This window comes from Phyllobates terribilis, unplaced genomic scaffold (genome assembly GCF_046119375.1).
Source record: "Phyllobates terribilis strain yellow unplaced genomic scaffold, ASM4611937v1 Scaffold_361__1_contigs__length_1927384, whole genome shotgun sequence".
NCBI lineage: Eukaryota > Metazoa > Chordata > Amphibia > Anura > Dendrobatidae > Phyllobates > Phyllobates terribilis.
The window spans coordinates 1,111,282-1,126,227 of NW_027363121.1; the positions used below are offsets into that span (position 1 = coordinate 1,111,282).

The 14,946-nt window shown below is 44.5% G+C and overlaps 8 non-coding genes across 8 annotated transcripts; all 8 read right to left on the bottom strand.

Moving 5' to 3' along the window:
• Nucleotides 1–4,745: 4,745 nt before the first annotated feature.
• On the bottom strand, nt 4,746–4,936 carry LOC141222583 (U2 spliceosomal RNA). The gene has a single exon (XR_012290347.1). It is a non-coding gene; the product is annotated as a U2 spliceosomal RNA (small nuclear RNA).
• Nucleotides 4,937–6,051: 1,115 nt separating this feature from the next.
• Nucleotides 6,052–6,242, bottom strand: LOC141222401 (U2 spliceosomal RNA). Its single transcript, XR_012290173.1, has one exon. It is a non-coding gene; the product is annotated as a U2 spliceosomal RNA (small nuclear RNA).
• A 1,115-nt stretch (nt 6,243–7,357) lies between these two features.
• On the bottom strand, nt 7,358–7,548 carry LOC141222403 (U2 spliceosomal RNA). The gene has a single exon (XR_012290175.1). It is a non-coding gene; the product is annotated as a U2 spliceosomal RNA (small nuclear RNA).
• A 1,112-nt stretch (nt 7,549–8,660) lies between these two features.
• Nucleotides 8,661–8,851, bottom strand: LOC141222405 (U2 spliceosomal RNA). The gene has a single exon (XR_012290176.1). It is a non-coding gene; the product is annotated as a U2 spliceosomal RNA (small nuclear RNA).
• Nucleotides 8,852–9,966: 1,115 nt separating this feature from the next.
• On the bottom strand, nt 9,967–10,157 carry LOC141222406 (U2 spliceosomal RNA). The gene has a single exon (XR_012290177.1). It is a non-coding gene; the product is annotated as a U2 spliceosomal RNA (small nuclear RNA).
• A 1,115-nt stretch (nt 10,158–11,272) lies between these two features.
• LOC141222407 (U2 spliceosomal RNA) lies at nt 11,273–11,463 on the bottom strand. The gene has a single exon (XR_012290178.1). It is a non-coding gene; the product is annotated as a U2 spliceosomal RNA (small nuclear RNA).
• Nucleotides 11,464–12,581: 1,118 nt separating this feature from the next.
• On the bottom strand, nt 12,582–12,772 carry LOC141222408 (U2 spliceosomal RNA). Its single transcript, XR_012290179.1, has one exon. It is a non-coding gene; the product is annotated as a U2 spliceosomal RNA (small nuclear RNA).
• Nucleotides 12,773–13,886: 1,114 nt separating this feature from the next.
• LOC141222721 (U2 spliceosomal RNA) lies at nt 13,887–14,077 on the bottom strand. Its single transcript, XR_012290478.1, has one exon. It is a non-coding gene; the product is annotated as a U2 spliceosomal RNA (small nuclear RNA).
• Nucleotides 14,078–14,946: the final 869 nt, after the last annotated feature.

Sequence of the window (14,946 nt, forward strand, 5' to 3'; positions counted from 1 at the left end):
CCGAATCCAAGACATTCGCTCTTCTCCAAGTTCAGTTTGAAGGCAGATGCTAAACAGAAAAAATCAGTAGTTCTTACTGCTCTTCTCAGCGATTGTTCTGAGTCGCACAGGATCGTGATGTCATCCATGTACCCCAGTGACTTAGTACTTAGTCCATTTCCACCTGGTATGGGTACACCTTTCACCATCTTATCTTTCCTCAACATTGCCAGTAGAGGCTCGATTGCGCAGATAAAGAGCAGAGGCGAAAGTGGGCATCCTTGTTTGACGCCCGACTTTAGAACAACTTCTGAAGATAAAAAACCATTAATTAAAATCCTGCTAAAACTTCCATCATATAAAAGTGCAATGTGCTTAATAAAAACATCCGGGAATTTCATTTTCTTTAACACAGAATACAGGTACTTATGAGAGACTCTGTCGTACGCTTTCTGGAAATCAAGGGACAGAAGAGCTAGCTTTTGCTTCCTCTCTTGCTGATACCAAATTGCGTCCCGTATAATATTCAAGTTTTCTGCAATTGTACGACCAGGCACACCACATACCTGATCAGGATGCACGACCTTCTCTATCACCTTCTTCATTCTGTTCACCATGATTTTTGCCATAATTTTATAATCTACGTTGAGTAACGTGATTGGTCTCCAGTTCTCTAGATTAGTCTTATCTCCTTTTTTAAAAAGCAGGGTGACCACACCACTTCTCCAAGATTCAGGCAATTTGTCACATAAAAAGACAGCTTTAAAAATCTCAAACAGGTCGTCTTTTAAAATCTCCCAAAAAGTAAGATAAAATTCAATTTGTAGTCCGTCAGTACCCGGTGTTTTTCCTCTAGAAAAGCTTTTGATTGCACTTAGCAGTTCTTCTTCACAGATATCTTCAATCAACAACTCTTGATCTTGCTTTTCAAGGTGATTCTGCAATGAATTAAGAGCATCAGGTAAAAAATCAGCGTCAATTTTCTTTTCGCTAAAAAGATTTTGATAAAAAGTTTGCGCTTTGTCCAACAGTCCATCTTTAGTTGTTTCACCATCAAGTTCTTTAATTAATTCTTTGCGTTCTAAAGATTTTTTGAAAAAGAACCTGGAACATGTTTCATTTTTTTCCATATGTTCTACCTTGGCGTTGAAAATTATTTCTTTGCCTTTCTGTTCAATTGCTTTTTTAATGTCTTCTTTGACTTGTAAAATAACATCCTCCATATCTATCCCTGCATTTCTGAGTTTGTAACCTGTTTGCAGTTTTGTATTCAGGTCTTTAAACCATTTCTGATTCTGTCTGGCCTTCCTTTTGCCAGCTAAGAGAAAAAAATGTCTAATTTGAGACTTCACATACTCCCACCATTCTAGAATTCTTTTGTAATAATGTTTTTTCCCCTGTAGTTTTTTATAAAATTTCAAAAATTCCTCTTTTATACTTTCATCTTCCAGCAGCAGAGTGTTCAACTTCCAGACACCTCGCCCTTTCTCTAGACTGGGCAATTCCAAGTGAGTAATTAACGTTTTGTGGTCAGAAAAGATGTTACCTGTTAGATCCACTTTATTCACTTTAAAACTCTGTGATGTCAGAACAAAGTCAATTCTTGATTTTAGAAGATTGTTCTCCCAAGTGTATCCTGGTTCAGAGGTATTCTTTACTCTCCAGACATCATTCAGGCAAGTATCGTCGATTAGATTTTTTAACTGCATCTCAGTTTTGTCTTTCCTTCTAGTACCTGATGTCCTATTTTCATCAGACCGGATACAATTGAAGTCACCGCCAACCACAGTTGGTGTAGGACCAGGTATAAAGAGTTTGATGATATCTAATAAACTGGATCTTTCCTCTTTAATCGGAGATGCATAAACATTAATCAGCTTGAACTCGGATCCACAGTAACTCACATTAACAACTAGTGCACGTCCAGGTTCAACTTCAGTGAACGAGGTAACCTTAAAGTCTTTGTTTTTAAACAGGACGCCAACACCAGTAGCACGCGATCCATTTTCACCGGACCAGATGGAAGGTCCGTTCGCCCAATCTTCCCTTAGTTTGTTATAGTTAGGGTCATGGTCAATGCCGCATTCTTGAAGTAAAAAAATATCAGCATCTAAAGTCATCAGGTAAGAAAATAAAGCAGCTCTCTTGACAGAGCCCTTTAAACTCCTCACATTTAGTGAGGCAATTTTGAGTGTAGCCATAAATCATTTAAACAGAGCTTGAGTCCGTATCTGACATGAATCCGACCGGGGTAGAGGGACCCGCAGAAACGTCCGTGTCTGAGAATTCCTCGATGTTCACCGGATCAGATGGGTTTACAGGTTTAGGAACTGAGATGATCGGTTTAGGTGAGTAATTAGGGAGGACTATTTTCAAACGCCCAGCAGGTCTTTTGCTGGCGCTCTCTCCCTTAAACAAACTCGACTTCTCCTTTTTCCTTTTCCTCAAAACCTCCACGTCAATGTTAATCTCCTCCTCCTCCTCCTCACCACCAGCCTCCTTAGAAGACTCCTCTCCCATCTCCACTTCAGACTCAGCTGGATTCTCCTCCACCACATGACCATCTGGACTCTCCGACCAATCCTTGAGAACAATGCTATCCCCAGGCGGGTCCCCAGCAGTGTCCTTGGGCGGATCCCCAGAAGGGTTCCCGGGAGGGTCCTTGGATTTGTCTGTTTGTTCTTCAGGACTGGACCGCTTCGGAGGGGCTCCCCCCCGAGCTGCATCTGCATAGCTGAAGGTCTTTTTTCTCAACGGACAATCCCGAAAAGAGTGCCCAGGGATACGGCAGATATTACAGATCATCTGATTTGGGCAGTTCAGAGTGACATGTCCTTTTTGATAGCACTTCTTGCAAAGAGCGTTCTCCTCCTTGCAGCTCTCAAAGGAATGCCCAAAGTCCATACATTTTCTGCAGAAGATAGGCATCCCTGGATAGAAGAGTCTTCCTCTCTCTCTGCCAATCAGGAAGCTCTGAGGCGGATGAATGAGTCCACCAATTCCCAAACCTTCTCTCAGCTTCACGATGAACTTGTATTTTCCGGTCCACAACCTCTCAGAGTTCATGATTTTGTGAGAAAAGTGGACCTCAGAGCAATAGTTATGCAGAAACGCAGCCACATCCTTTTCAGAGACATGCGGATTGCTCATATGAACCACCACAGACTTCTCTTCTGCCAGGCAGAGGGTCACAAAACACAGTCCTTTAAGATGTTCCTCCTGAAGTCTCAGCTTGATCTGATGGTAAAAATTCTGAGATGCCACTTCAGAGGTCAGGGTAAGCACAAAGCGTCCAGGAGCATCTTGAAGTGCCAGAATGTTCTCCCTTTTCACCTGCAGGATCTCAAGCAGGACCTTCCTCACGAAGAAAGACAGGGAGAACTTGTCACGGGCTCGCTCTTCAACTTCAATCTTGAAAGAGTTCTTGATCTTCAAGTCGCCAGCTCCAGCAGAACGGAGAGTAGCCGATGTCGCCATCGCCATATTCAGATAAGTCGATCGCCTTCTTGGTTCTCTTCAGCACGCACACCCCCTATAGCAGCAGGAGGCTTAAGACAGTAGAACTGCCGATGCCTCAAGGCCGAGGATGCGATAGGCTTTGGAGTCTTCCAGCAACAACACTTGGTCGTAGCCAAAAGGCCGAGAAGCGATAACCAGAATTGGTTTCAAACTACGGAGCCACCCAAGGATCCTGAAAAGTCCATTTGTGGAGATGAGCTCCTGGACTCCCGTTAAGAAGACATGTTGTCAACCTCTAGATCCCTTACATGCCTGCACTTTTCGGCTTGCTGCTGCTGCAATCCACGCGTTTTAGATCTGCATAACTCCACCTCTTTAAACACAGCACCTTCACCCCCTGCTGTTCCCACCCGCCTCAACACCGTTGGAAGGGAGGAGAACCAATTAAGGCGGGGGGTGGGGTGGAACGAGCAGCTGTCTACCCTTAGCAGGAGGGCTGCTGATTACATACCTCTCCTGCTGCTGCTGCTGCTGGCTGTCCAGCAGCAGACTGAAGGTGGCTGCTGCTGTGCACAGGTATATAAAGGCTCAGAGCCTATTATGACACGCGCAGCCAGCGTTCCATTGCCACATTCCATCTACTGCAGGCAGGATACCTGGCTGGCTGAATGTCGCTGAGAAGCTCACAGAGACCGCCATAAGCAACAGTTTAACAGAATGCCACAGACTAATCAACCAAACTTTTTGGGTTGGGTTCTCTTTTATAGTCTGCAGGCATTAAATGAAAGAAGTCAGTGTTCCAGCAGAGGGAGACAACGTTTCAGAAAAGGCATTGTAGCAAACCAAAAAAGAAATTTTAAGCGCAGCAGAGTAACCAGCGCACATACCTGTTAGCTCAGGTGAGTTTAAAAGGCTGCTGTTGATAACAAGGGCATTTGCTAAATAGATGGTGTGTGTGCAACAATATACTGAAAGGTCAATTATATTGTGCAGCTTATCTCACCACCTGTAGTTATTTAGGTGAAAGCTCCAAAATGCTTGCCTAATATGTCTGTTTATTCAAAAGGAAGTAAAAAGGGAGAGCTAGAAAGATAGCATTGCATTACATTACATGGCAATGCAATGCACAGTTGCTGAAGTTGAACCAAAATGAGCTTGTAATCTGGCTTCTGCAACTTTGAACATGAAAAATCCAATGAGGAGAAGAAAAGCAAAGCCAAAGAGTCCATCCCAAAATCCGACAAACAAGCAAAATGAACAAAAAACATTGAATTCAATTCTTTCTGATTTTAGAAACTGCATTAAAGAAGGGGTGCACCGTTCCTGGAGATACTGCAATACCAGGTCAATGCGTGGAGTGGACAGAGCAAGCTCTTTTTCCATCTCCCTGTTCTAAAAATCCATTTAATATATGGTCCCCAGATAGGGGACGTATCAGATATTAAACTGATAAGAACAGATACTACACTTGATCTTAGCCAAAAGGCCGAGAAGCGATAACCAGAATTGGTTTCAAACTACGGAGCCACCCAAGGATCCTGAAAAGTCCATTTGTGGAGATGAGCTCCTGGACTCCCGTTAAGAAGACATGTTGTCAACCTCTAGATCCCTTACATGCCTGCACTTTTCGGCTTGCTGCTGCTGCAATCCACGCGTTTTAGATCTGCATAACTCCACCTCTTTAAACACAGCACCTTCACCCCCTGCTGTTCCCACCCGCCTCAACACCGTTGGAAGGGAGGAGAACCAATTAAGGCGGGGGGTGGGGTGGAACGAGCAGCTGTCTACTCTTAGCAGGAGGGCTGCTGATTACATACCTCTCCTGCTGCTGCTGCTGCTGGCTGTCCAGCAGCAGACTGAAGGTGGCTGCTGCTGTGCACAGGTATATAAAGGCTCAGAGCCTATTATGACACGCGCAGCCAGCGTTCCATTGCCACATTCCATCTACTGCAGGCAGGATACCTGGCTGGCTGAATGTCGCTGAGAAGCTCACAGAGACCGCCATAAGCAACAGTTTAACAGAATGCCACAGACTAATCAACCAAACTTTTTGGGTTGGGTTCTCTTTTATAGTCTGCAGGCATTAAATGAAAGAAGTCAGTGTTCCAGCAGAGGGAGACAACGTTTCAGAAAAGGCATTGTAGCAAACCAAAAAAGAAATTTTAAGCGCAGCAGAGTAACCAGCGCACATACCTGTTAGCTCAGGTGAGTTTAAAAGGCTGCTGTTGATAACAAGGGCATTTGCTAAATAGATGGTGTGTGTGCAACAATATACTGAAAGGTCAATTATATTGTGCAGCTTATCTCACCACCTGTAGTTATTTAGGTGAAAGCTCCAAAATGCTTGCCTAATATGTCTGTTTATCCAAAAGGAAGTAAAAAGGGAGAGCTAGAAAGATAGCATTTCATTACATTACATGGCAATGCAATGCACAGTTGCTGAAGTTGAACCAAAATGAGCTTGTAATCTGGCTTCTGCAACTTTGAACATGAAAAATCCAATGAGGAGAAGAAAAGCAAAGCCAAAGAGTCCATCCCAAAATCTGACAAACAAGCAAAATGAACAAAAAACATTGAATTCAATTCTTTCTGATTTTAGAAACTGCATTAAAGAAGGGGTGCACCGGTCCTGGAGATACTGCAATACCAGGTCAATGCGTGGAGTGGACAGAGCAAGCTCTTTTTCCATCTCCCTGTTCTAAAAATCCATTTAATATATGGTCCCCAGATAGGGGACGTATCAGATATTAAACTGATAAGAACAGATACTACACTTGATCTTAGCCAAAAGGCCGAGAAGCGATAACCAGAATTGGTTTCAAACTATGGAGCCACCCAAGGATCCTGAAAAGTCCATTTGTGGAGATGAGCTCCTGGACTCCCGTTAAGAAGACATGTTGTCAACCTCTAGATCCCTTACATGCCTGCACTTTTCGGCTTGCTGCTGCTGCAATCCACGCGTTTTAGATCTGCATAACTCCACCTCTTTAAACACAGCACCTTCACCCCCTGCTGTTCCCACCCGCCTCAACACCGTTGGAAGGGAGGAGAACCAATTAAGGCGGGGGGTGGGGTGGAACGAGCAGCTGTCTACCCTTAGCAGGAGGGCTGCTGATTACATACCTCTCCTGCTGCTGCTGCTGCTGGCTGTCCAGCAGCAGACTGAAGGTGGCTGCTGCTGTGCACAGGTATATAAAGGCTCAGAGCCTATTATGACACGCGCAGCCAGCGTTCCATTGCCACATTCCATCTACTGCAGGCAGGATACCTGGCTGGCTGAATGTCGCTGAGAAGCTCACAGAGACCGCCATAAGCAACAGTTTAACAGAATGCCACAGACTAATCAACCAAACTTTTTGGGTTGGGTTCTCTTTTATAGTCTGCAGGCATTAAATGAAAGAAGTCAGTGTTCCAGCAGAGGGAGACAACGTTTCAGAAAAGGCATTGTAGCAAACCAAAAAAGAAATTTTAAGCGCAGCAGAGTAACCAGCGCACATACCTGTTAGCTCAGGTGAGTTTAAAAGGCTGCTGTTGATAACAAGGGCATTTGCTAAATAGATGGTGTGTGTGCAACAATATACTGAAAGGTCAATTATATTGTGCAGCTTATCTCACCACCTGTAGTTATTTAGGTGAAAGCTCCAAAATGCTTGCCTAATATGTCTGTTTATCCAAAAGGAAGTAAAAAGGGAGAGCTAGAAAGATAGCATTTCATTACATTACATGGCAATGCAATGCACAGTTGCTGAAGTTGAACCAAAATGAGCTTGTAATCTGGCTTCTGCAACTTTGAACATGAAAAATCCAATGAGGAGAAGAAAAGCAAAGCCAAAGAGTCCATCCCAAAATCTGACAAACAAGCAAAATGAACAAAAAACATTGAATTCAATTCTTTCTGATTTTAGAAACTGCATTAAAGAAGGGGTGCACCGGTCCTGGAGATACTGCAATACCAGGTCAATGCGTGGAGTGGACAGAGCAAGCTCTTTTTCCATCTCCCTGTTCTAAAAATCCATTTAATATATGGTCCCCAGATAGGGGACGTATCAGATATTAAACTGATAAGAACAGATACTACACTTGATCTTAGCCAAAAGGCCGAGAAGCGATAACCAGAATTGGTTTCAAACTACGGAGCCACCCAAGGATCCTGAAAAGTCCATTTGTGGAGATGAGCTCCTGGACTCCCGTTAAGAAGACATGTTGTCAACCTCTAGATCCCTTACATGCCTGCACTTTTCGGCTTGCTGCTGCTGCAATCCACGCGTTTTAGATCTGCATAACTCCACCTCTTTAAACACAGCACCTTCACCCCCTGCTGTTCCCACCCGCCTCAACACCGTTGGAAGGGAGGAGAACCAATTAAGGCGGGGGGTGGGGTGGAACGAGCAGCTGTCTACCCTTAGCAGGAGGGCTGCTGATTACATACCTCTCCTGCTGCTGCTGCTGGCTGTCCAGCAGCAGACTGAAGGTGGCTGCTGCTGTGCACAGGTATATAAAGGCTCAGAGCCTATTATGACACGCGCAGCCAGCGTTCCATTGCCACGTTCCATCTACAGCAGGCAGGATACCTGGCTGGCTGAATGTCGCTGAGAAGCTCACAGAGACCGCCATAAGCAACAGTTTAACAGAATGCCACAGACTAATCAACCAAACTTTTTGGGTTGGGTTCTCTTTTATAGTCTGCAGGCATTAAATGAAAGAAGTCAGTGTTCCAGCAGAGGGAGACAACGTTTCAGAAAAGGCATTGTAGCAAACCAAAAAATAAATTTTAAGCGCAGCAGAGTAACCAGCGCACATACCTGTTAGCTCAGGTGAGTTTAAAAGGCTGCTGTTGATAACAAGGGCATTTGCTAAATAGATGGTGTGTGTGCAACAATATACTGAAAGGTCAATTATATTGTGCAGCTTATCTCACCACCTGTAGTTATTTAGGTGAAAGCTCCAAAATGCTTGCCTAATATGTCTGTTTATCCAAAAGGAAGTAAAAAGGGAGAGCTAGAAAGATAGCATTGCATTACATTACATGGCAATGCAATGCACAGTTGCTGAAGTTGAACCAAAATGAGCTTGTAATCTGGCTTCTGCAACTTTGAACATGAAAAATCCAATGAGGAGAAGAAAAGCAAAGCCAAAGAGTCCATCCCAAAATCCGACAAACAAGCAAAATGAACAAAAAACATTGAATTCAATTCTTTCTGATTTTAGAAACTGCATTAAAGAAGGGGTGCACCGGTCCTGGAGATACTGCAATACCAGGTCAATGCGTGGAGTGGACAGAGCAAGCTCTTTTTCCATCTCCCTGTTCTAAAAATCCATTTAATATATGGTCCCCAGATAGGGGACGTATCAGATATTAAACTGATAAGAACAGATACTACACTTGATCTTAGCCAAAAGGCCGAGAAGCGATAACCAGAATTGGTTTCAAACTACGGAGCCACCCAAGGATCCTGAAAAGTCCATTTGTGGAGATGAGCTCCTGGACTCCCGTTAAGAAGACATGTTGTCAACCTCTAGATCCCTTACATGCCTGCACTTTTCGGCTTGCTGCTGCTGCAATCCACGCGTTTTAGATCTGCATAACTCCACCTCTTTAAACACAGCACTTTCACCCCCTGCTGTTCCCACCCGCCTCAACACCGTTGGAAGGGAGGAGAACCAATTAAGGCGGGGGGTGGGGTGGAACGAGCAGCTGTCTACCCTTAGCAGGAGGGCTGCTGATTACATACCTCTCCTGCTGCTGCTGCTGCTGGCTGTCCAGCAGCAGACTGAAGGTGGCTGCTGCTGTGCACAGGTATATAAAGGCTCAGAGCCTATTATGACACGCGCAGCCAGCGTTCCATTGCCACATTCCATCTACTGCAGGCAGGATACCTGGCTGGCTGAATGTCGCTGAGAAGCTCACAGAGACCGCCATAAGCAACAGTTTAACAGAATGCCACAGACTAATCAACCAAACTTTTTGGGTTGGGTTCTCTTTTATAGTCTGCAGGCATTAAATGAAAGAAGTCAGTGTTCCAGCAGAGGGAGACAACGTTTCAGAAAAGGCATTGTAGCAAACCAAAAAAGAAATTTTAAGCGCAGCAGAGTAACCAGCGCACATACCTGTTAGCTCAGGTGAGTTTAAAAGGCTGCTGTTGATAACAAGGGCATTTGCTAAATAGATGGTGTGTGTGCAACAATATACTGAAAGGTCAATTATATTGTGCAGCTTATCTCACCACCTGTAGTTATTTAGGTGAAAGCTCCAAAATGCTTGCCTAATATGTCTGTTTATCCAAAAGGAAGTAAAAAGGGAGAGCTAGAAAGATAGCATTGCATTACATTACATGGCAATGCAATGCACAGTTGCTGAAGTTGAACCAAAATGAGCTTGTAATCTGGCTTCTGCAACTTTGAACATGAAAAATCCAATGAGGAGAAGAAAAGCAAAGCCAAAGAGTCCATCCCAAAATCCGACAAACAAGCAAAATGAACAAAAAACATTGAATTCAATTCTTTCTGATTTTAGAAACTGCATTAAAGAAGGGGTGCACCGGTCCTGGAGATACTGCAATACCAGGTCAATGCGTGGAGTGGACAGAGCAAGCTCTTTTTCCATCTCCCTGTTCTAAAAATCCATTTAATATATGGTCCCCAGATAGGGGACGTATCAGATATTAAACTGATAAGAACAGATACTACACTTGATCTTAGCCAAAAGGCCGAGAAGCGATAACCAGAATTGGTTTCAAACTACGGAGCCACCCAAGGATCCTGAAAAGTCCATTTGTGGAGATGAGCTCCTGGACTCCCGTTAAGAAGACATGTTGTCAACCTCTAGATCCCTTACATGCCTGCACTTTTCGGCTTGCTGCTGCTGCAATCCACGCGTTTTAGATCTGCATAACTCCACCTCTTTAAACACAGCACCTTCACCCCCTGCTGTTCCCACCCGCCTCAACACCATTGGAAGGGAGGAGAACCAATTAAGGCGGGGGGTGGGGTGGAACGAGCAGCTGTCTACCCTTAGCAGGAGGGCTGCTGATTACATACCTCTCCTGCTGCTGCTGCTGCTGGCTGTCCAGCAGCAGACTGAAGGTGGCTGCTGCTGTGCACAGGTATATAAAGGCTCAGAGCCTATTATGACACGCGCAGCCAGCGTTCCATTGCCACATTCCATCTACTGCAGGCAGGATACCTGGCTGGCTGAATGTCGCTGAGAAGCTCACAGAGACCGCCATAAGCAACAGTTTAACAGAATGCCACAGACTAATCAACCAAACTTTTTGGGTTGGGTTCTCTTTTATAGTCTGCAGGCATTAAATGAAAGAAGTCAGTGTTCCAGCAGAGGGAGACAACGTTTCAGAAAAGGCATTGTAGCAAACCAAAAAAGAAATTTTAAGCGCAGCAGAGTAACCAGCGCACATACCTGTTAGCTCAGGTGAGTTTAAAAGGCTGCTGTTGATAACAAGGGCATTTGCTAAATAGATGGTGTGTGTGCAACAATATACTGAAAGGTCAATTATATTGTGCAGCTTATCTCACCACCTGTAGTTATTTAGGTGAAAGCTCCAAAATGCTTGCCTAATATGTCTGTTTATCCAAAAGGAAGTAAAAAGGGAGAGCTAGAAAGATAGCATTGCATTACATTACATGGCAATGCAATGCACAGTTGCTGAAGTTGAACCAAAATGAGCTTGTAATCTGGCTTCTGCAACTTTGAACATGAAAAATCCAATGAGGAGAAGAAAAGCAAAGCCAAAGAGTCCATCCCAAAATCCGACAAACAAGCAAAATGAACAAAAAACATTGAATTCAATTCTTTCTGATTTTAGAAACTGCATTAAAGAAGGGGTGCACCGGTCCTGGAGATACTGCAATACCAGGTCAATGCGTGGAGTGGACAGAGCAAGCTCTTTTTCCATCTCCCTGTTCTAAAAATCCATTTAATATATGGTCCCCAGATAGGGGACGTATCAGATATTAAACTGATAAGAACAGATACTACACTTGATCTTAGCCAAAAGGCCGAGAAGCGATAACCAGAATTGGTTTCAAACTACGGAGCCACCCAAGGATCCTGAAAAGTCCATTTGTGGAGATGAGCTCCTGGACTCCCGTTAAGAAGACATGTTGTCAACCTCTAGATCCCTTACATGCCTGCACTTTTCGGCTTGCTGCTGCTGCAATCCACGCGTTTTAGATCTGCATAACTCCACCTCTTTAAACACAGCACCTTCACCCCCTGCTGTTCCCACCCGCCTCAACACCGTTGGAAGGGAGGAGAACCAATTAAGGCGGGGGGTGGGGTGGAACGAGCAGCTGTCTACCCTTAGCAGGAGGGCTGCTGATTACATACCTCTCCTGCTGCTGCTGCTGCTGCTGGCTGTCCAGCAGCAGACTGAAGGTGGCTGCTGCTGTGCACAGGTATATAAAGGCTCAGAGCCTATTATGACACGCGCAGCCAGCGTTCCATTGCCACATTCCATCTACTGCAGGCAGGATACCTGGCTGGCTGAATGTCGCTGAGAAGCTCACAGAGACCGCCATAAGCAACAGTTTAACAGAATGCCACAGACTAATCAACCAAACTTTTTGGGTTGGGTTCTCTTTTATAGTCTGCAGGCATTAAATGAAAGAAGTCAGTGTTCCAGCAGAGGGAGACAAAGTTTCAGAAAAGGCATTGTAGCAAACCAAAAAAGAAATTTTAAGCGCAGCAGAGTAACCAGCGCACATACCTGTTAGCTCAGGTGAGTTTAAAAGGCTGCTGTTGATAACAAGGGCATTTGCTAAATAGATGGTGTGTGTGCAACAATATACTGAAAGGTCAATTATATTGTGCAGCTTATCTCACCACCTGTAGTTATTTAGGTGAAAGCTCCAAAATGCTTGCCTAATATGTCTGTTTATCCAAAAGGAAGTAAAAAGGGAGAGCTAGAAAGATAGCATTGCATTACATTACATGGCAATGCAATGCACAGTTGCTGAAGTTGAACCAAAATGAGCTTGTAATCTGGCTTCTGCAACTTTGAACATGAAAAATCCAATGAGGAGAAGAAAAGCAAAGCCAAAGAGTCCATCCCAAAATCCGACAAACAAGCAAAATGAACAAAAAACATTGAATTCAATTCTTTCTGATTTTAGAAACTGCATTAAAGAAGGGGTGCACCGGTCCTGGAGATACTGCAATACCAGGTCAATGCGTGGAGTGGACAGAGCAAGCTCTTTTTCCATCTCCCTGTTCTAAAAATCCATTTAATATATGGTCCCCAGATAGGGGACGTATCAGATATTAAACTGATAAGAACAGATACTACACTTGATCTTAGCCAAAAGGCCGAGAAGCGATAACCAGAATTGGTTTCAAACTACGGAGCCACCCAAGGATCCTGAAAAGTCCATTTGTGGAGATGAGCTCCTGGACTCCCGTTAAGAAGACATGTTGTCAACCTCTAGATCCCTTACATGCCTGCACTTTTCGGCTTGCTGCTGCTGCAATCCACGCGTTTTAGATCTGCATAACTCCACCTCTTTAAACACAGCACCTTCACCCCCTGCTGTTCCCACCCGCCTCAACACCGTTGGAAGGGAGGAGAACCAATTAAGGCGGGGGGTGGGGTGGAACGAGCAGCTGTCTACCCTTAGCAGGAGGGCTGCTGATTACATACCTCTCCTGCTGCTGCTGCTGCTGGCTGTCCAGCAGCAGACTGAAGGTGGCTGCTGCTGTGCACAGGTATATAAAGGCTCAGAGCCTATTATGACACGCGCAGCCAGCGTTCCATTGCCACATTCCATCTACTGCAGGCAGGATACCTGGCTGGCTGAATGTCGCTGAGAAGCTCACAGAGACCGCCATAAGCAACAGTTTAACAGAATGCCACAGACTAATCAACCAAACTTTTTGGGTTGGGTTCTCTTTTATAGTCTGCAGGCATTAAATGAAAGAAGTCAGTGTTCCAGCAGAGGGAGACAACGTTTCAGAAAAGGCATTGTAGCAAACCAAAAAAGAAATTTTAAGCGCAGCAGAGTAACCAGCGCACATACCTGTTAGCTCAGGTGAGTTTAAAAGGCTGCTGTTGATAACAAGGGCATTTGCTAAATAGATGGTGTGTGTGCAACAATATACTGAAAGGTCAATTATATTGTGCAGCTTATCTCACCACCTGTAGTTATTTAGGTGAAAGCTCCAAAATGCTTGCCTAATATGTCTGTTTATCCAAAAGGAAGTAAAAAGGGAGAGCTAGAAAGATAGCATTGCATTACATTACATGGCAATGCAATGCACAGTTGCTGAAGTTGAACCAAAATGAGCTTGTAATCTGGCTTCTGCAACTTTGAACATGAAAAATCCAATGAGGAGAAGAAAAGCAAAGCCAAAGAGTCCATCCCAAAATCCGACAAACAAGCAAAATGAACAAAAAACATTGAATTCAATTCTTTCTGATTTTAGAAACTGCATTAAAGAAGGGTGCACCGGTCCTGGAGATACTGCAATACCAGGTCAATGCGTGGAGTGGACAGAGCAAGCTCTTTTTCCATCTCCCTGTTCTAAAAATCCATTTAATATATGGTCCCCAGATAGGGGACGTATCAGATATTAAACTGATAAGAACAGATACTACACTTGATCTTAGCCAAAAGGCCGAGAAGCGATAACCAGAATTGGTTTCAAACTACGGAGCCACCCAAGGATCCTGAAAAGTCCATTTGTGGAGATGAGCTCCTGGACTCCCGTTAAGAAGACATGTTGTCAACCTCTAGATCCCTTACATGCCTGCACTTTTCGGCTTGCTGCTGCTGCAATCCACGCGTTTTAGATCTGCATAACTCCACCTCTTTAAACACAGCACCTTCACCCCCTGCTGTTCCCACCCGCCTCAACACCGTTGGAAGGGAGGAGAACCAATTAAGGCGGGGGGTGGGGTGGAACGAGCAGCTGTCTACCCTTAGCAGGAGGGCTGCTGATTACATACCTCTCCTGCTGCTGCTGCTGCTGCTGGCTGTCCAGCAGCAGACTGAAGGTGGCTGCTGCTGTGCACAGGTATATAAAGGCTCAGAGCCTATTATGACACGCGCAGCCAGCGTTCCATTGCCACATTCCATCTACTGCAGGCAGGATACCTGGCTGGCTGAATGTCGCTGAGAAGCTCACAGAGACCGCCATAAGCAACAGTTTAACAGAATGCCACAGACTAATCAACCAAACTTTTTGGGTTGGGTTCTCTTTTATAGTCTGCAGGCATTAAATGAAAGAAGTCAGTGTTCCAGCAGAGGGAGACAACGTTTCAGAAAAGGCATTGTAGCAAACCAAAAAAGAAATTTTAAGCGCAGCAGAGTAACCAGCGCACATACCTGTTAGCTCAGGTGAGTTTAAAAGGCTGCTGTTGATAACAAGGGCATTTGCTAAATAGATGGTGTGTGTGCAACAATATACTGAAAGGTCAATTATATTGTGCAGCTTATCTCACCACCTGTAGTTATTTAGGTGAAAGCTCCAAAATGCTTGCCTAATATGTCTGTTTA